We start from the raw sequence: 27018 nt of genomic DNA, 5'->3' as shown, positions 1-27018 counted from the left end.
AAATCAAATACAGAGAAGCAATAATAAAATAAAAGCAGAACTCTTCCTGCTGGGAAAAACACAGCAAGTTAGGCACAACATTGGAAAGCTTGGACTCACGAACCCATGACACCCAATTACACCCATGTGACCAATGAACCTACTAACCCATACGTCTTTGGAATGTGGGAGGAAACCCATGCATTCACAGGGAGAATGTGCCATCTCCTTACAGAGAGTCGCCAAATTGAACCTGGATTACTGGTGCTGTAATAGTGTTGCACTAACTGCTATACCACCATGCTTTCCCTATGTACTAACATTTTGGGTTTGCAGATCTATTATCAAAAATTCAAAGTACATATATGTCACCATATACAAACCTGAGGTTCATTTTCTTGCAAACTTACACAGTAGATCCAAGCAACACAGTAAAGTCGATGAAAGAATACACCCAACAGGACAGACAACAACCAAAGTGCAAAACACAAAAAACTGTGCAAATAGAAAAAGAAAAAGATAATAATAAATAAATAAGCAATAAATATAAAGTACATGAGAGGAAGAGTCCATGAAAGTGAGTCCATAGGCTATGGGAATAGTTCAGTGATGGGACGAGTGAAGTTATCTCCTCTGGTTCAAGAGCCTGATGATTGAGGGGTAATGACTGTTTGTGAACCTGGTGGTGTGGGTTCCAAGGCTCCTGTACCTTTTTCCTGGTGGCAGCAGTGAGAAGGGACCATGGCCTGGGTGGGTGGTGGGGTTTCTTGATGATAGACGCTGTGCTCCTATGACAGTGCTCCATGTAGATGTGCTCAGTGGTGGAGAGGGTTTTATCTGTGATGGAGTGGTCTATAACCAAGAACCTTTCTAGGATTTTTCAGGAGGTCAGTGATGGTGCTACAGAGTCTCTGTTGGTGATGTTGTTTCCCATCCATGGTTCACTATTGTTATTGATTGTCTGTGAGAGATTGCTGATTCATCAGCTGGGGTTGGTGGGTGCTCATCAGCAGATTTCCTATCTGCGTTTAACCTGTCTGTGAATGTTTCCTAATCTATTGAGTGCATCTGAGATTTTGTGGATTTCAGAGTGCCACCAACTTGAAAAATTCTGCAGATGCTGGGGATCCAAAGAAACACACACAAAGTGCTGAAGGAACTCAGCAGGCCAGGCAATGTCTATGGAAAGGAGTACAGTTGACGTTTCAGGATGAGACCCTTCTTCAGAACTGGAAAGGGAGGGGTGAAGTCGGAATAAGAAGGTGAGGGGAGGGGAGGAAGAAGTACAAGGTGGCAGATAATAGATGGAACTGGGAGAGGGAGTGAAATAAAGAGCTGATTGGTTTGTTAAAGGGCTGGAGAAGGGGCAGTCTGAGAGGAGTGGACAGAGGACCGTGGAAGAAAGGGAAGGAGGAGGAGATGAGCAGGTGAGGAGATAAGATGAGAGAGGGAAACAGAAATGGGAAATGAAGGGGGGGTGGTTGGAGCATTACCAGAAGTTCAGGAAATCTGATTGATCTCTGTTTGCAGTTTTAACCCTCAATGTCAAGTTCCATCAATCTATTGAAATTAGTCTTTCTCCAATTAATGACTTTTACTTTGCATTGCTCCTTTTCTAAAGATAACTTTAATCTCATGATGTTTTCTTCACTGTCTCCTAGGTGTTCCCCAACTAAAAGCAGCAGATTTGGGCAAGGCCGAACATTTTCAGCTGCGCGGGCATGGTAAGTGTCAGCATCAGATGCCTAAACTCAGCTGCAAATAAAAGGAAGGTAGGCTTAAGCAGAGCGGCCATTGTTTGAATGTGCCAGTGACAGAGTGGGAAGGCTTTGGTGTGAACAGGCAGATTTATAGTTAAGGAGAGGTAAGCCTTTTTAGGTCAGAGTAGTCAGAAAGGAATGCTCCTCCTGTCAGATATGGAAATTTTGGATACCTGACTGTTTCCCTGATGACTACATCTGCAGGAAATGTACCCAACTTCAGCACCTGGCTGACTGGGTTAAAAAGTTGGAGCTGGGATTGGATGTGCTCCGGATCATTCATGAGGCTGAAGACATTAATACGTATATGAGACTTTTGAATAGGTGGTGAGACACAGAGTCAGGCTTTGGACTGTAGATGGGTGACCACCAAGGTGCAGGATTCCCCTGTGACCATTCCCCTCAGCAACAGGTATACCTCTTTGAATACTGCTGGGGGTGGGGAGGGGGGCAGTAACCCATCAGATCACGGCAGCAAAAACCAGCCCTGGTGGTAAAGTCGCTGTCTCTGAGGCTCAACGGGGAGGGTAAAGTCGGGCAGTGCGGTAGTTATAGGGGACTTGATAGTTAACAGGATAGAAAGTAGATTCTGTGGCCACAAAAGAGATTCTGTTGCCTCCTGGGTGCTAGGATGTAACAGAGTGGCTGCAGGATATTTTTAATGGGAAGGGTGAACAGCCAGGGATCGTGGCACATATTGGCACCAATGACATGGGCAAAAAGGGGGAAGAGGTCCTACGCATTGAATATATAAAGTTAAGAATGAGGCCAAAGAGAAGGACCTCCAAGGTAGTAATCTTCAGATTACTCCCAGTACCACGGGCTAGTGCAAGTAGGACTGGGGTGAAAGCAGAGATGAATAAGTGGCTGAGGAGATGGTGCAGGGACAGGATTTCAAGTTCTTGGAACCTTTTCTGGGAAAGCAATGACCTGTACAAGAGGGACAAGTTGCACCTGAAATGGAGGGGAGTCAATATCCTAGCCGGGAGGGTTGCAAGTTCTATTCATGAGAGTTGAAACTAGTTTTACAGAAAACTGAGAACTGGAACATCAGGTTGGTAAGGGAAGGATCGAACCAGAGGTAGACATCAGGGATAGTATTGAAAGGCAAAATCAAAACAACAGATATGATTGGTTGGATAGTTTGGAGTATTATATTTTAATGCTTGGAGTATTATAGTAGGGAAGGGTGATGACCCTAGAGCATGGATCAGTGCGAGGAACTATGATGTTGTGGCCATTACTGAAATTTGGTTGAGAGAGGGGCAGGAATGGGTGATTAATGTACCAGGTTTGTAAAGTTTTAGAAAAATAGAGCAGGAGGTAAAAAAGGGGGTGGAGATGCGCTATTAATCAGGGACAATGTCATAGCTGCATTCAGAGGAGACATAATGGAGGGGTCAGATACTGAGTCCATTCGGGTTGAACTCAGGAACAGGAAAGTGCAATCACACTGATAGGATTGTCCAACGGATCCCCTGATAGCCTCTGGGACATTGAGGAACAGGTATGTAATCAGATTAAGGATATGTGTAAACAAATAATGGGGCTGTTTTCATGGAGATTTCAACTTCCCTAATATAAGCTGGGACCTTATTAATGCAAGGGGTCTAGATGGGGCAAAATTTGTTAAGTGTATCCAGGAAGGTTCTTAAATCAGTATGTGGGTAACCAACGAGAGGACCTAGCATTGGGTAATGAGTGTGCCCAGGTTACTGACCTTTCAGTTAGGGAACAGTGACCACAACTCCTTAACTTTAGATAAAAATAGGTATGGTCCTTATGGGAGAGTTTTAAATTGGAATTGGGCAAATTATGAGGGCATTAGGCAGGAACTAAGAAGAGTTAATTGGGACCACCTTTTCTTGGCAAGACCACAGAGAGCTGATGAATTTAGTCCAGAAGAAAAAGGGAAAGTATGTAAAGATTCAGAAATTAGAATCAAATGGAGCAGATGACGAGTATTCAGAAGCCAGAATAGAACTAAGGAAAAGAATTAGGAAAGCCAGTAGAGGCCATGAAAAGATCAAGGCAAATCCCAAGGCATTCTGTACATACATCAAGAGCAAGAGGATAACATAAAGCCAAAGAGAGAGCATGTAATCGAGCAAAAATTAGTGGGAAGTTAGAGGATTAGGAAGCCTTTATAAACCAACAGAAGGTAACTAAAAAAATCATTAAGAAGGAAAAGATAGAACACAAAAGTAAACTAGCCAATAATACTAAAGAGGATACCAAAAGTTTCTTCAGATACATGAAGTGTAAAACAGAGGCGAGAGTGGATATCAGTCCATTAGAAAACAATGCTGGAGAGGTAGTGATGGGGGACAAGGAAATGGCAGGTGAACGGAATAAATATTTTGAATTAGTCTTCATTGTGGAAGCCACTAGCAGTATGGTGGAAGCTCCAGAGTATCAGAAGTCATGAAATGTATGAAATTACCGTTACAGAGAGAAGGCTCTTGGGGAAAATGAAAGGCCTGAAGGTAGATGAGGTCACCTGGACCAGATGGTATGCACGCCATGGTTCTGAAAGAGATGGCTGAAGAGATTGTGGAGGCATTAGTAACAATCTTTCAAGAATTATTTGATTCTGGAATGGTTCTGGAAGACTGGAAAATTGCAAATGTCATTCCACTTTTTAAGAAGGGAGGGGGACAGAAGAAAGGTAACTACAGGCCTGTTAACCTGACCTCGGTGGTTGGGAAGATGTTGGAGTTGATTGTTCAGGATGTGAACACATGATAAAATAGGCCAGTCAGCATTGTTTCCTCAAGGGAAAATCTTGCCTAACAAACCTGTTGGAGTTCTTTGAAGAAATAACAAGCAGGTTAGACAAAGGAGAATCGATTGCTGTTGTGTCCTAGGATTTTCAGAAGCCCTTTGACAAGGTGCCACACATGAGGCTGCTTAACAAGTTAAGAACCCATGGTATTACAGGAGAGATTCCAGCATGGAATCCAGCAGTGTATTTTGTGAATAAAGCAGTGGTTGTTTGGCAGGATACAAAGAGTGGGAATAAAGGGAACCTTTTCTGGTTGGCTGCCAGTGACTAGCGGTGTTCCACAGGAGTCTGTGTTGGGACCACTTCTTTTTATGTTGTATGTCAATGATTTAGATGATGGAATTTGTAGCTTTGTTTCAAAGTACATTTATTTTCAAAGAATGTGTAAATTATACAACATCGAGATTTGATTGCTTACAGGTAGCCACAAAGCAAGAAACCTGAAAGAATTTGTTACAAGAATCACCCCTTGTAGGCACAAGAGAGAATCTGTATTTACCGCCAAGTACCTTTATTGTCTCAACGGAAGAACATGTGAACTTAGACAACCAATACCTGTGTGCAAACCAGCTAAGTTTTCCTGACCTTCCATGAACAGTCAAAGAACAGAAAATATAATACCGGTTAAAAAGGAGTTTCTGCTGCTGGCCACATGTTCCTCATCGTCCTTTTACAAATCTCCAGGTGTCAGCAGGGCACCTCGCATCCCCGATAGCTGTTCTCCTACAGAGTTAAAGTCACTAGCACTGCTTTTATATTCCTTTCTTACCAATTCAGATATTGCATTCCAGTGTCATTGGCTGTAGGTCATGTGTCTGGCCTTTAACACAGCTAGTGGCTCTGCTGCAAGCCAGCATCCATCTATTGCCTTCTTCGCAGCAAGTGACAATCGGTAATTTATTTCTCTTGTCACAAGGGGGCGTTGGGAATGGACCCAAATGCAAATCACAGACACTGTAGTTGTCTGAACAAGACTATGTCTATTAACAATACTAGGGAAGCCAAGGAGCGAGGAAAAAATATCAACCTGGACATGAGTGTAAAATAACAAACTGGAAAACCTGGACTAGGACTTGAGACTTGAACTTGACTGAGAACTCGGGTCTTGGCCGGGACTAGGTACCTGCATCTTGACTTTGCTCTTGACCTGGAACTCGGACTCAAGCTCAGACTCAGACTTGACTAGACTTGACTCTTCTTGGACACAGGACACAGAGCCAGGACTCTTTTTGGACACAGGACACAGAGCCGGGACTCTTCTTGGACACAGGACACAGAGCCGGGACTCTTTTTGGACACAGGACACAGAGCCGGAACTCTTCTTGGACACAGGACACAGAGCCAGGACTCTTTTTGGACACAGGACACAGAGCCGGGACTCTTTTTGGACACAGGACACAGAGCCAGGACTCTTCTTGGACACAGGACACAGAGCCAGGACTCTTTTTGGACACAGGGCACAGAGCCAGGACTCTTCTTGGACACAGGACACAGAGCCGGGACTCTTCTTGGTATGAGTTTCTGATGCTGAGCTTCCAGATGTGGGTTTCAGACGCCAAGCTTCCTGGTGCGGGTTTCTTGACAGGGATGGTCCAGAAAAGGAATAGATGGACCCCTGAGCTATTTATGTTGCAAGCTCGAAATGAGGATCAGTTGCCTCAATTAAAGGACCCAATGGAACAAGGAAAAACAGAAACAACCAGAATACGGAATCCACGGACCAGACCGTGAACCGGAATGCGGACCTTACGGACCGTGACAGCTGCTTGTTCTCAATCAGTAACATGTGTGAATCAGGCAGAACAGATACAGACTCCAACAGTCAAAAACCTGCATGTTCCATCCAACCAAAGGATATCTCACAAATAACTTCTTATCTGGAAATGACCTCTAGTCCAGCAGATTACCTGAGGCATCATTATATTGACTTTAAAACACTGATCAAGCCAAGTGACTAACTCACAAAATGAAGAATCTCTTCATAAAATGGTAGCCTCCATCTCCTCCCTCCTGGCAAGAACAAAGGTAATTGGTCTGTCTGCTTCCAGTGCCCTTAATTCATTTGAACTCACTGCTTTGCTGACTGTAGTTCTTTCTGGCCAACAAACCCAATCAAAAGATAATAATAAAGACCAATACCCAATGCGCAAGAGAAAGAGGGAACGAACACAAACCATGCAAACAAAAGAAGCGAGCATCAACATTCTGAATTGGGTTGAGTCCTCAGATCCAAACCCCACAGTAGGCCCAAAGCCTCAGTATATTATCAGGCACAGAGCACAGCAGCCTGGGCAATCTTCATAGCCTCAGCACCATGATGAGAGGAGTGAACATCGCAGAGAGTGAGTGAAATTGGCTCTCAACTCTGATCCCTAGATGCCTGGCCAGTGTGCAAACTGTCCAGACAGCTTAATGTACCTCGCATTAGGACCTGGAAACCACTGCTGCGAAGGGCTCCGGGCCAAGACCATGCCGCCCAACAGCTTGCTCCGGGCTCAGATTTTGCCACTCTCAAACTCTTAAAATCGGCTCGGCAGCCAGACTATCCAACCTCGCACCCAGGCCAGTTGTACAGGCATCAGAACTCCTCCGCCCAACTTCTCCTTTCTGAATGGCGGCTCACTCCGTTTGTGTCAATTCTGCAACACACCAGCACAGCTCATCCCCGAACTTGTTTCGCTTTCACTTGCCACTTCATTGCTAGTGGTGATAATTTACAACAATTTACTACAGAAAAGGTGTTGTTAGTAATGTTTTTAGTCAAATTTCTTGCCTTTTGAACTACCAGTGGAATGTCGCATACGCTCAGTAGTGCCATCTTAACCGGAAAGTTTGCAAACAATATGAAGAGAGGTGAAGGGGCAAATAGTTTTGAGGAAGTAGAGAAGCTGCAGAAGGACTGAGACAGATTAGGAGAATGGGCAAGGAAGTGGCAGATGGAATACAGTGTTAAGAAGTGTATGGTTGTGCACTTTGGTAGAAGAAGTAAAAGGGTAGACTATTTTCTAAATGGAGGAAATACTTGGAACTCCTTGTACAGGATTCCCTAAAGGAAAATTTGCAGGTTGAGTCTGTGGTGAGAAAGGCAAATGTGATGTTAGCATTCATTTTAAGAGGATTAGAATATAAAAGCAAGGAGGTAATGATGAAGCTTTATAAAGCACTGGTGAGGCCTCACTTAGAGTATTGTCAGCAGTTTGGGCCCCATATCTTAGAAAGGATGTGCTGAAACTGGAGAGGGTTCAAAGGAGGTTCACAAAATGATTCCAGGATTGAACGGCGTATCATATGAAGAGCATTTGATGGCTCTGGGCCTGTATTCACTGGAATTCAGAAGAATGAGGGGTGACCTAAGAAGGCAGAACGGAGTGGTGATGACACTAAATGGCGACTCCTTTGCTTGCATGTTCATAAACAGTTCCATTTCCATCTTTTTTCCCTTTCAGGGTTCTTTTGAAGACCCTGTCCTGGAGTTACACGCTGACTACAGTTCTTTGCGGGAATGGGATCCGCTGTCAGGGTTTCATAAGCAGCCGTTGTTGTTCGGCACACTGAGGGCTCGGCCTAAGAGTCTGGCTCAAATTTGGAAGCCTAGGATCTTGGGGCTCTGGAGATGGGCGGATTGAGAGTCGGTGTCATGACAGGACACCCATGTGTCGTTGGGGGTTTCGAAATATCTGCGGTTGAGTGCCTAGTTTTTAGGGTACAGAGCTAAAAAAAAGCGACGTGGTGGACGTAAACCATCGTAAACCAGCGAGTTGTTATGTCTCCCTGCTCGCTGGGAAAATGGAGACATCTCTTTCTCCTTTATTAAGGAGAGAGAGAACCTGTGGTATGTTGAGTACGAGGTGAAACGCAAAGCCTTTGGGATAACTGCAAGTCAGTGCCTTTGCTGTTGCCTTGTTCACGCTTGAGTGCTCAGTGGTGGGTGCCATGCTTTTTCTTGCCGGTGGGGGTTGTTTGCTGCTGCTTACACATGGGAGAGGGGAGTTGGGGGTTACTTTGGGGTTCTAACATTTGACTGTCATTCATTCTTTAGGACACTCCTCTGTTTTCATGATGGTTTGCGAAGAAAAAGCATTTCAGGATGTATATTGTATACATTCCTCTGACATTAAATGTACCTTTGAAACCATTGAAACTCATCGAAACCTATCTACCTACTGATAGAATTGGTGTGGAGAGGATGTTTCCTACAGTGGGACAGTCTAGGACCAGAGGACACAGCCTCAGAATAGAGGGGTGTCCTGTTAGATTAGAGATGAGAAATTACTTCAGCCAGAGAATGGTCAATCTGTGGAAATCATTGCTACGGGCAGCTGTGGAGGCCAAGACTTTATGTATATTTAAGGCAAATGTTGATAGATTCTAGACTGGTCAGGGCAGGAAGGGAAATGGGGAGAAGGCAGGAGATTGGGGCTGAGAGGAAGAATGGAGCGGTAGAGCAGACTCGATGAGTCAAATGGCCTAATTCTGCTTCTATATCTTATGATCTCGTAACTAGGGAGAGGGCAGGACCACTCAGGATAAAGAGGGGAACATTTGTTTGGATCCTGAGAATGTGAGCAAAGTAATCAGAGTACTTTGCTTCAGTACTTACCAAGGAAAAGGGTATGGAGAACCAGAGCTGAGTGCATAAATACATTAGGGCATTTAGAGCTCAAGGAGGAGGAACTGTTGGGCCTCCTAATGAGTATAAAGTTGGATAAGTCCCAAGGACCCAATAGGATTTACCCCAATTTATTGAAGGAGGCAGGAGACGAGATTGCTGGCGCCTCATGTCCTCTGTAGTGCGGGTAAGGTCCTGCAGGACTGACGAGTGGCTAAGACTGTACCTCTATGTAAGAAGGGAAAATCCTGTGAACTATAGACCGGTGAGTCTCACATCAGTTGCAGGACATTTGCTTAAGAATATTCTTAGAGATAGAATATATGAGCATTTGGAAACCCATGGCCTAATTATGGAGAGTCAGCATGCCTTTGTGAGGGGCAGGTCATATCTTACTAACTTCATTGAGTTTTTTCTTAAGGTGACAAGAGAGATTGATGAAGGCAGGGCAATGGACATTGTCTACATTACTTAGTTAGGCATTTGACAAAGTGCCTCATGGGTGACTAATCCAGAAGATGAAGATGCAGTGAATTAGCTCTTTAGATTCAGAACTGGTTTGCATGTAGAAGATGGGAGAAGTTGAGGGGACTTATTTGAGCTGGAGGTCTGTGATTAGTGGAGTTCTACATGGATTCGACTAATGTAGATGGATGCGTTAGTAAGTAAGCAGATAATACCAAGATTGGTGGAGTTGTGGATGGTGTAGAATCCGGGCATAGAATAGAGCATGACAGATTAGTTGCAGATATGGGCAAAGAAATGGCAGATAGAGTTTAACCCAGATAAATGTGAGGTGATCCACCTTGGTAGGGCAAATGGAAGGAGACAGTACACAGTTATGGTCAAGATTCTTAACAGAGTTACTGATCAGAGAGATCCGTAGATCCAAGTTCAACGCTCCTTAAGGTCGATAAGGTGGTTAAGAAGGCTGATGGAATTATTTTATTAGTCGAGGCATTTTATTAGTGCTTAGGCCACATCGGGAGTATTGCAGACAGTTCTGGTTACAGCACTATAGGAAGGACATTGAGGTTTTGGAGGGGGTACAGAAGAGGTTTACCAGGAGGCTGTCTGGTTTAAAGGGCATGTGCTATTATGAGAGGCTGGATAAATTTGTGTCATTTTCTCTGGAGCTCAGGCTTAATTAAGGGAGATCTCATAGAAGTCTATAAGATTATGAGAGGCAAAGATAGTGTTGTCCGGGAATATCTATTTCCCAGGGCTGAAATGTCTAATACCAGATGGCATTGAATGTGAGAGGGCATAGGTTCAAAGAAGATGTGAGGGGTAAGTTTTTTACTCACAGAGTGGTGGATGTCTGGAATGTGCTGCCTGGTGTGGTGGTAGAGACGAATATATTACAGGCTTTTAAAAGACATTTGGATGCGCATATGAACGTAAGGAAGATGGAGGGACATGAACATTGTGTAGGTAAGAGGAATTAGTGTTTGGGTATTTCTGAATTGCTTTTTAGTTGGTTCAGCACAATGCTGTGGGCCGAATGGCCTGCTCCTATGCTGTGCAGTTCTATATAAAACTTACTTCCCCGTATTCTTCGATCCAGCAATTCCTCCTGCCTCACCGAACTAGAAATGTATTGCTCCAGAAAATTATCCTGTACACTCTGTGCTTAGTGATATTAATCTTCTAGTTCATAACACAGGCTTTTATTTCTCCAAAGCAACCACTACATAGTTTTCACAAATATCTGTAATCTCTTTGAATGCTGTTCCTTCTGTCCTACTCATCCATCCATAGAAATACATGGCATAAGTAGGCCTTTTGGCCCATTGAGCTTGTGCTATCCATCAACCAATCATATCAACTAATTCTACTCTTGTTTTTTATTCTCAGCACTCCATCATCAATTCCCTCAGATTTCTACCATTCAGCTACACGTTAGGGTTAATATAACTTAACAACCTGCACACCTTGGGATGTAGGAGGAAGCCGGTGGGTGGTGGGGGAACCAGAGACCTTGGTGCCTCACCTACTCTTGGGGTTCTTGCAGGTAGAGTGATAAAAGACCAGTAGCCCATTCCTAGAATGAGAGGCTTGTTGTGAAGGAAGGGGGAAAGTTGGGCCTCCGGAGCTTAGAAATACAGATCGAAAGGTCTTTGGAAAGATAATGCTGGGAAGAGTTCAATCAATGGTGGAGTCTCTACCACAAAACCAAAATGAAGAGTTTCTTCCCTCCTTCCTCTAAAGTTGTGAATCTTGAGTTTTCTCTATGCCAGTGAGCTTCAAAGACAGAGTCATTCAGAACTCAGCTGTTTTCTTAGATTACAGGGCATTAAGATATAGCAAGTAAGTCAAGGAGAGTCTGAGATTGTCATTTGACATCTTACTGTTCAATCTCACAGGTCTGCCTCTCCATCTCCTCTTGTTTTCTGATCAATATTACCTCAAAATATCCTGCAGCCGCTGCACTCGAGGAGCTGAAATATGATCTCACCACTTCTCATGAGGAAGTGGCTTGAATCTACTGAACAAGTAGTTCATTGCCATGGTAAAGCAGAACTGGAAGTTCACCGTGTGTTTCTAAATACAAGTATAGAACTATAAGGAGAAATATACAATTTCCATCAGACCAGATTGACTTGCTTCTGTACCTTCTGTACTTACACAATTAAAGGCTTGATATGCTGTAACAGGTAGCTAGCCTCCTGACTCACCAAAATATCTCTGCACAGCCCAAGTCAGGAGTTTGATGGAATTCTTGCCTCTTTAATCCCAACAATATTCAGCCTATTTGTAGATTGCTGGGATTGTGCGTTAACAAGGAGTGAAGCTAAAGATCAGCAGATTCAGATTCTGAGGGATATGGGTGGGTGGCTAAATTGTTGAGATGGAAATCATGAAAGTATTGAATGCTGAGGTAAACATGGACCCAATATTTCCTCCTTCAGTTATAGTCTTATAAAAGGAACTAAAAATGGATCTAATTGTTGGATATTCCTGGGAAGAAAGTGGGGAAAAAAGGAACGATGGTGGAATTTGTGAATGAGAAGTGATAGGTATTATGACTTAATGGTTTCATTCAGTTCCACAATATTGGGGCAGCACAGTAGCATAGCAGTCATCATAATACTTTACAGTGCCAGCTGTAAGTTCAAGATTTGCTATCTGTAAGGAGTTTCGTGCATTCTCTCCACCGCACCACGGGTTTCCTTCAGTTTCCATTTCAAGTTAAGATTAGTAAATTATGAGCATGCTATGTTGGCACTGGAGATATGGCAACACTTGCAGCCTGCCTCCAGTCCAGTCTGAACACAAACAATGCATTTCACTGTATTTCCATTAAAGTGTGACGTTCACACCATCAGGCTGGAGGTTATCCAAACAGATTGGGGTGTCGCTGCTGCGTCATAGGAGGAGACCCTGGCCTGATACATTGGAATGGGAAGTCAAATTGAACAAACTCAATGAGTGAGCCTCCACAACTCCAAACTCAAGAATTCCAAAAGTTCACCACACAGTAGTTTTTTTTTTCCTAACTTTCTAAATCCCCACAGTAGGATCACCAGTGCAAGTGAAATTTTTATAGTTGGATTTCTCCATTATTGCAGTTATACATTATAAAGATCAATGTTGCCCTGATAAAATCTGTAGCCTATCTAATACAAATCCCTCCACAATCCAGAACTTTTGTATGAACAGCGGGATATCATATCCTGTGATGCATGTGACAGCATTGCGCAACATCTCAGACAGGCTCAGAAGAGTGGTTCAGAAGTGAAGACACTGCTGGAGAAAGGTTGCAACTCCTTGTCTGGAACCCAACGTTCTCTGGTGAGTTAATGGGGATGTGAAAGTGTACGTTTGGACTCCAACAGCAATGATGCCAGAAATTCATCTTCACTCAGAATTTCACTAAAATAATTTGTTTTTAAAGGTGTCCAGCAAACGTTCAAACACCTCCAGATTCTGCCCTTCCAGGGTGACTGGTGGAGATGCTGGGTTTGGTTGATGCGTGTGCGACACTCATGTTAAGAGTGAGTCAGCACATTGAAATGTCTGGTTACATTTTCCCAAAATATATTTGTTCAGCAAGAAGTCATGGATGGAAGATCCATCCCAGCTTCTCCAAGGCTCTCACAAGCCAGTCTTCTGATGCTTTAGATATCAAGACAAAACTGATAACTCGGAAAATAGAAAAGGCTTTCAAATTTGACAACGTCCCAGTGGTAGAACTGAAAGTCTGCTAACTTGAATAGTCGCATCTCTGGCCCCATTTCCATATTCAACTACTAAACTACTAATATGCACAATTGCCTAGGAAGTCCTTTTAATAAAAAGGCAAGAAAATCCAATCTAATCACTGCCTAGTAGGTTCACTCTGAGTTCTCCACAGAGTCTCAGAAGGAGAATTCAACAGCATTTTTCAGCAAACCGGACTCACCAACATTCAGATTGGGTTTCACAAGGACTTCACAAGCCAATACTGAGCTTGTCCAGAGAGCTGAATTCGAAACAATCTTCCATTGTAATGCCACAAGACATCGCAAAATGAGGCCATGCAGTCTGTTGGGTCTACTTTGACAATTTCCTGGCGTGACTGTGACTGGCAGGATGATCTCTCCTGGCTTGTGAATTGATGTAGTGGGGATTGGAAAAGCCAGCAAAGGAGTATCAGTAATTCCCAAACCTTCCCTGCGGTCTCCATACAGGAGCCTGCTGGTCAGAAGGATACTTGCTGCAGGATGGACAATGTTTAAATACATGTGGAACTGCCAAAGCTAATGAAGCAGTCTGTGCAGGAGATCTCCACAATCTATAAAATGCAATTCAGTTACGCACCCTGGCTACTCTGACAGTGCCACCCAAACCTGCATCTCCACTGACCTAGGCCAAGGTGCCTGAGAACGTCTGGCTTGGAAATACTGCCAGTCCTTCATTGTTAGTGTCTTTGAACACCCTGCCCAACTACATTGTGGGAGTACTGACCTAAAATAAAACCAGCCATGATCAAATAGACTTGATTGGCTGAATGACCTAATTCTGTTCTGGTCTTACGGTCTTGCCAGAGGAACGTTAGCACTTAAAAGAAGGGACAAGCAGTAAGTGTTAACCTTGCATCCACTCCCTGATTACAGAAAATATTTGTGCAACAGAGTGAAATGACTGTTAAAATTGAGAAGAAATCAAAAGTAGGTAGGAAGTCTCAAAGTGAAGTCTGGGCCCAGAGTGAATTGTTAGGCAGCATGTTCTAGGCCCTGAGCCTTTTGCTGCAGTGGTACCTGGGTCCTAATGTGAGGTATGATCTGCTGGCCCAGGTAAACTGGAAAGACAGGGTGTCAGAATTGGAGGGAGAGCCAATTTTGCTCATTCTTCTGTGATGTTCACTCCTCTCTCCATGGCGCTGAGGATATGAGACTGCCCTGGCTGCTGTGTTTCATGAAGATTTGTCCCGCTAATATGATGAACTGAGACTGAGGCTTTGGGCCTAGTCCGGGCTGCTCCAAGGATTTGGATCTAAGGACTCAACTTGATTCGAAATGTTCTTGCTCGCTCCTATTGTTTGCATGAATTGTTTTTTTTTCCTTTCTCTATGCATCGGGTGTTGGTCTTTTTTTTAATTGGGTTATTTCAGGTATTTTGCTTTGTGCCTGTTTGTAAACAGACAAATCTCGAGGTTGTATAATTTTTACATTCTTTGATAATAAATGTACTTTGAAACTTCTTTATAGGAAGGATGTGGACCTTTGGAGAGCGGAGAGGGTGCAGAAAGGATTTACCAGGATGATGCCTGGACCAGAGGAAATGTCATATGAGGATAGGTTGGGTGAGCTAGGGTTTTTCTCTTTGGAGTGAAGGAGGATGAGAGGTGACTTGCTAGAGGTGTGGAAGATGGTGAGAGGTACACATCAAGTGTATTGCAAGAGACTTTTTCCTAGGGTGTAAAAAGCTAATACAAGGAGGCATAATTTTAAGCAGATTAGAGGAAAATATAGGAGAGGTAACATCTATATTTTTTTACACAGAGAGTGGTGAGTGCATGGATTGCTCTGCCAGAAGTACTGGCAGTGGCAAGTACATTAGGGGCATTTAAGAAACTCAGGTAAGGAGCCATTTGGGATGTCAGAGCAGATGCGGGTTCGGAGATGCAGACCTGGCTGCAGAGCATTTTACTGCCTGCTACTCCAAGGCATCGAAGTTGGTGCGCAAAGGTGGCATGCGGTATAACGGTAGGAGATTGTCTCGGATATTTCACTCTCTATTGAGCAATGATAATGTAGGCTGCCACAGCCTTTTACCCTTGTCTGGTGGCGTGACAGGCGACATGGGAGCTGTGCAGCCTCCATGTAGTGAGGACTAAGCCTCAATGATCAGGCTTGCCTGCTGCTGCTGGACCAGGTGAGAAGACGTGTGAGTGTTGTAGTGTGGCATCCGAGCTTGGCTGGGGACTGGCCTCTCCCGTTAGTGCCACTCTCCTGTGTTCGAGCAATGGAGTAACAGGCTGGACTCCGTGCGTTTGTGGACTGCTGGGAGACTGTACCATCTGAGTCTTGGGCTATCTATATTATCTTTAATGAATATGCTTTTTTGCTTGCTATTTTGTGTGTTTGCACCTTGGCCTCAGAGGAACATTGTCTCATTCAGCTGTATCTATGTTTGTTTGAATGATAACTAGAGATGATTTGATTTGATTTTGATTAGGACCTCTAGATAGGCACATGAATGATAAAAAAATGATTATGTCGGAGGTAAAGGTTAGATTGATCTTAGAGTAGGTTAAAAGATCGGCACAACAATGTGGGCTGAAGTGTTCTATGTAATACTTCCCCATGCTCATCTGTAACTGTCTCATTTTGCTTTCTGGTAGTTGGTGTACACTGTACTGATGGTAAGAACAATGTACAGCAGAATTTGTTACTTCTACCTGGATGGAACTGATTTTCTTTGTTTGCTTTGGTCTTCTCAGTGTGAAAACTTCGTTCAATCTTACAAGAAAGAGCTTAGCAAATTGCTTCAAAAGTCCCAGGAGGAAAAGGACATTTGTCGGGTAAGTTTAAATGATATCCTTCAGTTTTTCTCCACGTTTGCAAAGAGGGATATTTTGTAATTACTGTTCAGATATTTCTTTATGGAAATGTTTAGTTGAAATAATGACTGCTTGCATTCACCATTATGAATCGTGAGACTGGTAGGTGATAATATGGAGGGAGCACAGGGGTCTTTGCTGCATGACAAGTTATGTGAGCTGCTGATCCTGTCTGCTGTGGCTCACACTAATTTGGGCTGTTTAAAATATCGCAGATAGTTAATGTTATTATTCCACGAGGATGTATCCCCCTTATTTTACAAAATGCCTTTGGAATTACAAATGGGCATGATTGATCCATTTGGAAAGCTAAAAAATCTGCAGATACTGGATCTCTGCACAACTGCAAAACGTTAGAAAAGCTCAGCAGGAGGAGAGGTAATATCTGGGGTCAGTGACCTTTAATCAGAAATGGGTAACTATTGTGGCTGAAGTTGGAGAGAACAAAGAACTACTGTAATAGTGGGAGCCAAGTGAGTCATGCAAGTAGTTAATAGGCTGAATTTCATGAAGCGAGTCCACAGCCACGAAGACGGTCGCGGCTTATCCAGGAGCCCATTAGTTGCAGGCCACTGCCTCAGTTCGGCACAGAGATGAGTAAGCTTCATAGAGCAGCGAGCTGAACACCAGCCCATAGGTTGCCTCCCGCCCCAACACCCTCACCATTTCAATTCAGCCCGGCGCTAAAATTGGCCAAACTTCAGTCTTTCCTCACTCTTGAATCGGGTCCCAGTCACTTCAGTACACTCTCAGGCCCAGAGCATGCTGCCTTAAGCTGGCCCATACCTGACCTTTTCAATTCTGCCTGGCACTTAAATCGGTTAGACCTCGGCTTGTTCCTCATTCTCGGGCCAAGGCCCTGCTGACTCAACTCTGCCTTGCCTATGTTCTGCTTTTTCAAATCAGCTCCAAGTCCGTCCAGCAGCCAAGTATTGGCTCATTCCCTGCCTTTGGGCCTGGGTCCCCCTGTCTCAATTCAGCCCATACATGCCATGCTGCAACTGTCCAGCAGCTTCGAGAATTCAGTTCACACCTCAAAAATGCCCAGTTGTACAGGCAGTTCAAAAGCTCAGCTCTGAAACCTAAGTTATAAGCTATTGATTGCAGTGATCATTTGAGAAAAAGTGTAGTTAATAATATAGTTAATAGTGTAGTTAATAAAATGTAGTTAATAGTTGTGTTTGATGTCAGCAAATTGTTGCTGTACTTCACCAACGCCATCTTAAACTGGAACACGGCTACCTCAACTGCATCTCCTCCCATCTTGCTTCCCTCTGATGGCTCCATTCACCTGTTCTTAACCAAGGAAACTTACCCACCCGTGCTTCCATATCCACAGCTTCCTTCCCCTAGGGTCAACTACATCTGTTCCATTTCCTCCTTTTGTGCTTTTACACCCTCTCCCCTCCCCACACCAAAAATGGTTTCCCTGTCCACTTTGCAATGGTTTCCTGGTAATTTCCATTACCTCTGATGTCATGTCATCAAGAGACATCACCTTCCCATCCAGCATTCCAAAGGGATCATTCCTAACATAGTGGTTTATTCATCCACCTCCTGTCCTATTCACACCATTTTCCCTACAGCTGCAGGAAAAGTAACCCCTATCCATCTACTTCCTTCCTCACCAAAGGCCCCAGACATTCCATCCACAAGGGAGTGATTCCCATTTCCTTCCCCCAGACTTTGCTCATTGGGTGCTCACATTGTGGTTTCCTGTATATTGAAGAAAGCAAAGATGAATTGGCTGACCACTTCAGAGAACACGTCTGAGACATCTGTAAGGACATCCTGAATTTCTGGCTGATTATTGCTTTAATTCTCCATCCTGCTCCAACTCTGAACTCTCTGACTTTGCCTTCATTTCTCCAATGTAACCCAACATAATCTTGGGGAAAAGAACCTTATTTTCCCATAGCTGTGCTACAGTCATCAGGGCTGAATATTGAATTCAACAATTTCAGGTAGCCAGCCAATATAGTTTGTGTCAAGACTGGCCAGTTGTGATGAGGCTTCATCAAATATAACAATTAATTCAAATTTCAAAGTAAGTGTATTATCATTGTGCAAATGTTAGCATGTACTCGCAAACACGAGAAGGGCTGCAAATGCTAAAAATTCAAAGCAACACACACAAAGTGCTGGAGGAACTCAGCAGGTCAGGCAGCACCTATGGAAAAGAATAAAGAGTCGATGTTTACTCTTTTCCATAGATGCTGAATTCCTCCAGCATTTTGTGAGTATTACCTTGATTCATTTTCTGACAGGCATTTACAGAAAAAAAAAGACATAATCAAATTTTACAAAAAGCTATCCATAAACAAAGGCCAGCTATAAACCAATAAGTAAAAGAAGATAAACTGTGCAAATAAAATTATAAAGAGCCCTTGAAAGTTATAGAATCAGTTAGGAGCAGTAGAGAATTTCTCACATTGATTTCTGTGTTATGTCTAGATGGCCCATTATAGGAAGGATGTAGAAGCTTCAGAGAGGGTACAGAGATTTACCAAGACATTGCCCAGATTAGAGAGCAGCCTTATGAGAATATGTTGAGCTAGCTAGGGATTTTCTCTTTGGAGAGGAGGATGAGAGGTGAAATGATAAGATGCATAGATTTAGTGGACAACCAGACTTTCCGAGGTGGTGGTGGGGGGGGGGGGTAGTTGGGAATAAGCTAATATAAAGGAATCAGAATCAGGTTTTTTACCAACAGCATGTGTCATGAAATTTGTTAACTTAGCAGCGGCTGTTCAATGCAATACATAATGTAGAAGAAGAAAAATAATAATAATACTTAATATAAAGTAAATCAATTATGCTATACATATATTGAATAGATTAAAAATTGTGCAAAAACAGAAATAGTATTTATTTTTAAAAGTAAGGTAGTGTTCATAGGTTCAATGTCCATTTAGGGATCGGATGGCAGAGGGGAAGAAGCTGTTCCTGAATCACTGAGTGTTTGCCTTCAGGCTTCTATCTCTCCTACCTGATAGTAACAGTGAGAAAAGGGCACGCCCTGGCTACTGGAAGACCTTAATAATGGATGCTGCCTTTCTGAGACACCGTTCCTTGAAGATGCCCTGGGTGCTTTGTAGGCTGGTACCCAAGATATAGCTGACTAAATTTACATCCCTCTGCAGCTTCTTTTGGTCCTGTGCTGTAGCCCCCCCACCCCACCCCCCATACCAGACAGTGATGCAGCCAGTCAGAATGTTCTCCACGGTACATCTGTAGAAGTTTTTGAGTGCATTTGTTGATGTACTAAATCTCTTCAGACTTCTAATGAAGTATAGTTGCTGTCTTGCCTTCTTTATAACTGCATCGATATGTCGGGACCACGTTAGATCCTCAGGAATCTTGACACCCAAGAACTTGAAACTGCTCAGTCTCTCCACTTCTGATCCCTCTATGAGGATTAGTCTGTGTTCCTTCATCTTACACTTCCTGAAGTCCACAATCGGCTCTTTTGTCTTACTGACGTTGAGTGCCAGGTTGTTGCTGTGATACCACTCCACTGGTTGGCATATCTCCATCCTGTACACCCTCTCGTCACCACCTGAGATTCTACCAACAATGGGTGTATTTATATTATTATATTATATTATTTATATAAATTCAGCAAATTTATAGATGGTATTTGAGCTATGCCTAGCCACACAGTCATGTGTATATAAAGAATAGAGCAGTGGGCTAAGCACACACCAGAGGCCCAGGTTCTGTAACTTCTCAATCAAGATTGTGGGAATGATGGTATTAAATGCTGAGCTGTAGTCAATGAACAGCACACTGACATAGGTAGTTGTGTTGTCCAGGTGGTCTAAAGCCGTGTGCAGAGCCATTGAGATTGCATCTGCCATTGACCTATTGTGGCAATAGGCAAGTTGCAGTGGGTCCAGGTCCTTGCTGAGGCAGGAGTTCAGTCCAGTCATAACCAACCTCTCAAAAGTATTTCATCACTGTATATGTGAGTGCTACTGGGTGATAGTCATTAAGGCCGCTCACATTATTCTTCTTAAGCACTGGTAAAATTGTTTCCTTTTGAAGCAAGTGGGAACTTCTGCCCAGAGCAGTGAGAGGTTTAACTTTAAGGTTTAAGGAGGAAAGTATAGGAGGTGAATTATTTTAACAATATTGAGTGCATGGAACACAATGCCTGGGGTTCTGCTAGAAGCAGATTCATTTGGGACATTTAAGATGGATGATGGAAAAATTGAATGCTGTATGGGGAAGGAATGGTTAGATTGATTTTGTCATAAGTAAAAGGGTCAGCACAACATGATAAGCCGAAGGACCTGTACTGTTTTAAGTTCCAATGTTCCAAATCTTATTGTCCCAGCACATACTTTTGTCTGCCATTCCCTTTATTTACCTCAGTTCACATCTACAAACAGGTGAGCGACAATCAACAAACTGTGTCCACGGTCATTCTGCTCTCTACCCTTTGTTCTCTCAATAGGTTCAATAGGTACATTTATGTCAGAGAAATGTATTCAATATACATCCTGAAATTCTTCTTCTTTGCGAACGTCCACGAAAACAGAGGAGTTCCTCAAAGAATGAATGACTGTTAAATATTAGAACCCCAAACGCCCCTGAGCCCAACACCAAGCACTCAAGCATGCAGCAAAGCATCAATAAAGACACAGACTTGCAGTACCCCAAAGACAACTCATTTTCCTGGTAATTTGATCTCTCTCTCTCTCCCTCTCTCCCTCGCCCTCTCCCTCTCTCCCCCTCTCCCCCCTCCCTCCCTCTGTCTCTCTCTCTCCCCCTCCCTCTCCCCCTCCCTCTCTCTCCCCCTCCCTCTCTCTCTCTCCTTCTCCCTCTCTCTCTGTCCCTCTCTCCCTCTCCCCCCTCTCTCTCCCCCTCCCTCTCTCTCTCCCCCTCCCTCTCTCTCTCCCTCCATCTCTCTCTCTCTCTCTCCCCTCCCTCTCCCTCCCCCTCTCCCTCCTCCTCCTCTCCTCTCCTTCCTCTCTCTCTCTCTTCCCCCCCCCCCCAATAAGGGAAAAAGACAGGCTCACCTTTCAGGCCATTTCCTTGAGATATTGAAAAGCAGCCAGTTTTAAGCCCTGAGAGCGGGTCCCATTCCCACCGAGAACCAAAGTCAGAGAGTAACTCCGGGCCAGAGTCTTCAGAAGAACCTTGAAAAGGGAAAAGAGAGATATCAAAGATATAAATGTTTCTGAAGATGCAAACAGAGGAGTCGCCACTTAGCGCCATCTTGACTTCACTCCATTATTTTCCCAGTTGTTCTCTAATTAAATTACACTTGCTTCCAAACCTTTACTAGTTTCGGCGAAAAGTAATTTTAATCAACCTGAAGTGATAGTTTTGTTTATTTCTTCAGCTGCTGAATATTTCCAGCATGATCTTTTGGAGTTGTACAAACCCATAATGGTTCAAAATAATTTTAACTAGTGTAATGTTGCACATTTAGAACCATAGAATACTACAGCACAGTACAGGCCCTTCAGCCCTCCATGTTGTGCCAACCCATATAATCCTTTAAAAAAAGTACTAAACCCACACTACCCCATAACCCTCTAATTTTCTTTTATCCATGTGCCTGTCCAAGAGGCTCTTAAATACCCCTCACACAAGATGCTGGTGGAACTCAGCAGGCCAGGCAGCATCTATAAGGAGAAGCACTGTTGACGTTTCAGGCCGAGACCCTTCGTCAGGACTAGGGTCTCGGCCCGAAACGTCGACAGTGCTTCTTCTTATAGATGCTGTCTGGCCTGCTGTGTTCCACCAGAATTTTGTGTGTGTTGTTGTTTGAATTTCCAGCATCTGCAGATTCCCTGCTCTTTAAATACCCCTAATGTTTTAGCCTCCACCACCATCCCTGGCAAGTCATTCCAGGCACTCAGAACCCTCTGTGTAAAAAAAACTTATCCCTGAAGTCTCCCCTAAACTTCCCTCCCTTAATTTTGTACATATGCCCTCTGGTGTTTGCTATTGGTGCCCTGGGAAACAGGTACTGACTATCCACCCTATCTATGCCTCTGATTTACTGATAGGAACTGGACCTCTGTGTAAGGAAACAGACTGAACGACTGCTTGGAGAGAATGAATGTACTTGGGGACCAGCACAGTGGTGTAAGGACCGAAAAACAGCTGACAAGTGTCATGTAAGTAAACGTCATTTTTTGATGTGATACAGGAATAGTCTTAGCAGCCAGAGATACAAAAGAAGACAGTGGGTGACAAACAGATCTGATTGTTTATTTTTCCTCCTGGAGTATTGCACTGAACCAACAAAACTGGGATCCGAGAGCCTGCCTTTCACACTGTGGTCGCATCCAACTTAAAGACCTTAATATAATTTATACCAATATCAGGGGGGCTGCACTAGAGCCACCATGACTACAACAGGAACAAGGTATTCTGCAACGGTTATTTAGTGATAAAGCACAGATTAGGCCCTTCCAGGCACCGGCCCCGCAACCCCACGATCCCAATTAACCCTAACCTAGTTACAGGACAATTTTTGAATGACCAATTAACCTACCTGCTATGTCTTTGGAATGTGGGAGGAAACCGGAGCAACTAGGGAAACCCCACATATTTCATGGGGAGGACATACAGAGACAGGACAGCTCTGGAAATGAACTTTGGAATGCATCGAGCTGTAATAGTGTCATGCTTACCACTATACTATCGTGACATCAGATAGATAATGTATTATTTACTCTTTTCCAATGAAGCCCAATGCAATCTCAGGGAACAGAACCTCATTCTTCCACAAGTGTGTTACAGCTATCAGGAACAAAGATCAAGGAACGACTGCGCAGGCGCATGGATGCCAGTGAGTTAGACCAGCAGGAACAGTTTTAAAATAAGACAGCTTTATAGAGCGGGAGACAGAGTAGAAGGAGTCAGAACAGGAGGGCTTTGGCATTAATGGGGCTTCAGCGATAACAGGTTGAGGCAAGGTAAGTTACTTGTGAAGAATAGGAATAGAAAGTATGTCTGTGAGGCCGGTGTTCTGTACTGGGATGTGTTCAGATGTGGGATGTCCGGGAGACTGCCAGCATCCTGGACGGCAAGACCTGTGCCAGGTGCGTCGAGCAGCAGCTCCTTAGGGACCGTGTTAGGGAACTGGAGATGCAGCTCCATGACCTTCGTCTGATCAGGGAAAGTGAGGAGGTAATAGGAGCTATGGGCAAGTAGTCACACCGGGGCCTTAGGAAACCGATAAGAGGGTAACAGTCAGGAGAGGGAAGGGCAAGAGTCATATACTAGAGAGTACCCCTGTGGCTGTCCCCCTTTACAATAAGTACTCCTGGACTTCCCACATCTGACCTGGGGGAAGCAGCAGTGGCTGAGACTCTGGCACAGAGTCTGGCCCTGTGGCTCAGAAAGGTAGGGAAAGGAAGATTATGGCAGAAGTGATAGGGGACTCTATAGTTAGGGGGTCAGTCAGGCAATTCTGTGGACGCAGGAAAGAAACACGGATGGTAGATTGCCTCCCAGGTGCCAAGGTCCAGGATGTTTCTGATCATGTCCACGATATCCTGAAGTGGGAAGGTGAACAGCCAGAGATCGTGGTACATGTTGGTACCAACAACGTAGGTAGGAAAAGGGAGGAGATCCTGAAAACAGACTACAGGGAGTTAGGAAGGAAGTTGAGAAGCAGGACCTCAAAGGTAGTAATTTTGGGATTGTTGCCTGTGCCACATGACAGTGAGTATAGGAATAGACTGAAGTGGAGGATAAATGCGTGGCTCAGGGATTGGAGAAGGGGGCAGGGATTCAGATTTTTTGATCATTGGAACCTCTTTTGGGGCAGGCGTGACCTGTACAGAAAGGACAGGTTGCACTTGAATCTGAGGGGGCTAATATCCTGGCAGGGAGGATTGCTTAAGCTATTGGGGAGAGTTTAAACTAGAATCGCTGGGGGGTGGGAACAGAACTGAAGAGATGGAGGAAGGGGTGGTTTGCTCACAAATAGAGAAAGCTTGTAGACAGTGTGAGAGGGAGGATAGGCAGGTGATAGAGAAGGGATTCGCTCAGACTGATGGTTTGAGATGTGTCTATTTTAATGCAAGGAGTATCATGGACAAAGCGGATGAGCTTAGAGCATGGATCAATACTTGGAGCTGTGATGTTGTGGCCATTACCGAGACTTGGATGGCTCAGGGGCAGGAATGGCTACTTAAGAGTTCAAGGCTTTAGATGTTTCAGAAAGGACAGGGAGGAAGGCAAAAGAGGTGAGGGCAGGGTATTGTTGATCAGAGATAGTGTTACGGTGGCAGAAAAGGAGGAAGTCATGGAGGGATTGTCTACAGAGTCTCTATGGGTGGAAGTTAGGGACAGGAAGGGGTCAATATCTCCACTGGGTGTTTTTTTATAGACCACCCAATAGTAACAGGGACATCAAGGAGCAGATAGGGAGACAGATTTTGGAAAGATGCAATAATAACCAGGTTGTCATGGTAGGAGATTTTAATTTCCCCAATATTGATTGGCATTTCCCTAGAGCAAGGGGTTTAGATGGGGTGGAGTTTGTTAGGTGTGTTTAGGAAGGTTTTCTGACACAATATGTAGATAAGCCTACAAGAGGAGAGGTTGTACTTGATCTCCTTTACCATAGCATTGGAGAGGGACAGGAACAGACAGGTTTAATTGGAGTAAGGGAAAATATGAAGCTATTTGGCAGGAACTTGGAAACCTAAATTGGGAACAAATTTTCTCAGAGAAATGTACGGCAAAAATGTGGCAAATGTTCGGGGGATATTTGTCTGGTGTTCTGCATTGGTACATTCCAATGAGACTGGGAAAGGATGGTGAGGCACAGGAACCATGGTGTACAAAGGCTGCTGAAAATCTAGTCAAGAAGAAAAGAAAAGCTTATGAAAGGTTCAAGAAACTAGGTAATGATATGAATCTAGAAGATTATAAGGCTAGCAGGAAGGAGTTTAAGAATGGAATTAGGAGGGCCAGAAGGGGCCATGAGAAGGCCTTGGCAGACAGGATTAAGGAAAACCCCAAGGCATACTACAAGTATGTGAAGAGCAAGAGGATAAGTTGTGAGAAAATAGGCCCAATCAAGTGTGACAGTGGAAAAGTGTGTATGGAGCCAGAGGAAATTGTGGAGGTACTTAATGAATATTTTGCTTCAGTATTCACTACAGAAAAGGATCTTGGTGATTGTAGGGATGACTTACAGTGGAATGAAAAGGTTGAGCTTATAGACATTAAGAAAAAGGATGTGCTGGAGCTTTTGGAAAGCATCAAGTTGGATAAGTCACTGTGATCCTTCCTTGGGTAGGGAAACTGAACCTGTATGTAATTCAAATGCAGTCTCACCAGGGATCTAAATAATTAGAGGAAGACATCTCTATACTTGTACTCTGACTTTTTTTTCGCTGTGGGCTAAAGTAACATTTATCTTAATTACTCGGTATGCCCTCACGTTAACTTCTTGTGTTCTTTCACAAAAGAAAAGTTAGGAGGGGTAGTAGGACACTCCATTTCTCAAGCCTGCCCCACCGTTCACTATGATATATGCCCGCCTCAACTCCTTTTCTGTGCCATTTTCTTGATCTTTCAGATACACCTTGCAGTTATCTCTCTACTTAAAAAAACACATTGCCCTTCTTGTCACGCAGCATGCCATATGCAGCCAAAATGGTGACAAGACACAGTAGCATAGCAGTTATCCTAATGCTACTACAGTGCCAGTGACCCAGATTCAATTTCACCATTGTCTACAAGGAGCTTGTACATTCTCTTCATGACTGCGTGAGTTTACTCCAGGTGTTCTGGTTTCCCCACATTCCAAAGACCTGCTGGTTACTAGATTAATTGGGCGTATGGGTGCAATTGGACAGCATGGGCTCATTGGGCTGGAAGGGTCTGCTACCATGCCGTATCACTAAATAAAATTAACAAACATAGAAACGTAGAAAACCTACAGCAGAATAAAGACCCTTCGGCCCACAATGCTGTGCTGAACATGTACTTAATTCAGAAATTACCTAGGGTTACCCATAACAGGTTATAATCAATCTAGAGGAACTTAAGAAAAATGTAAGCAATTTTAAAGATCAGGTGCTTGTAAAATGAAAGAGTATTGTGAATTTGATAATACAAAAATATCTTATTTCTATTTGGATTTTTTTTTAGGCTGTTGATTACTGTAAGAAACACCGCTGGAAACAGGGCTAATTTCATATCACTGGTGGAAGGCAACAGAAATTGAATACTTAAAAAAATGCAAAGGCTCTTCCTTTAGTACCAGTTAAATGATGATTCTGCTTGTGTGTTTGCATGTTTCCTTTAAGCAATTTTGTGTTGCTGTAGCTTGTGCATTCAATGCAATCTCTTTTATTGTGAGATGTTACAGAGACGAGATTATTGGTAATCCTTTACTTCCAGCGAATCAACATTGCCAGATGCCATATACGCAGAGTTTCAATGACAAATATTGATTGGGGTTTTGATTTCATCAACTGTAAAAATTCAGCAGACTAAAGTGCTTTAAAATCATGTTCTGTTTCTTAAATAAGCTTTTAGAGTTGTGGTTCATTCTCGTACCCTTCAATATCTGGCTGCTGAACCTGCCTCAAGTAGTCAGTCATACAAGGCTCAACACTTCCCTGCTGTAGAAGGCATCATAAACAAATCAACTTGAGAACACAGCCTTTCCTACCCAAACAAAACATGACACCACAGCAGATATATCAACACAGCCCTGTGGTCAGCCCTTCCATCATTTGAGGTTCCTATATGCAAACATTTTCCTCAAAGTGGAGTCCAGTGACCCAGAGGGACAAAATTGGTACTCTGGAAGATCACAATGGTAATCCATGTGTGGAGCCAAAACAGA

General features: G+C 43.7%; 1 long non-coding RNA gene across 1 annotated transcript; it reads left to right on the top strand.

The window, feature by feature from the left end:
* Positions 1-493: 493 nt before the first annotated feature.
* LOC132391270 (uncharacterized) lies at positions 494-27018 on the top strand. The gene is made up of 5 exons (XR_009511154.1): positions 494-1703; positions 7971-12928; positions 16062-16142; positions 22205-22315; positions 26316-27018. It is a non-coding gene; the product is annotated as an uncharacterized LOC132391270 (long non-coding RNA).

This window comes from Hypanus sabinus, chromosome 1 (genome assembly GCF_030144855.1).
Source record: "Hypanus sabinus isolate sHypSab1 chromosome 1, sHypSab1.hap1, whole genome shotgun sequence".
NCBI classification, from domain to species: domain Eukaryota; kingdom Metazoa; phylum Chordata; class Chondrichthyes; order Myliobatiformes; family Dasyatidae; genus Hypanus; species Hypanus sabinus.
This window is presented reverse-complemented; position numbering and strand designations above follow the sequence as displayed.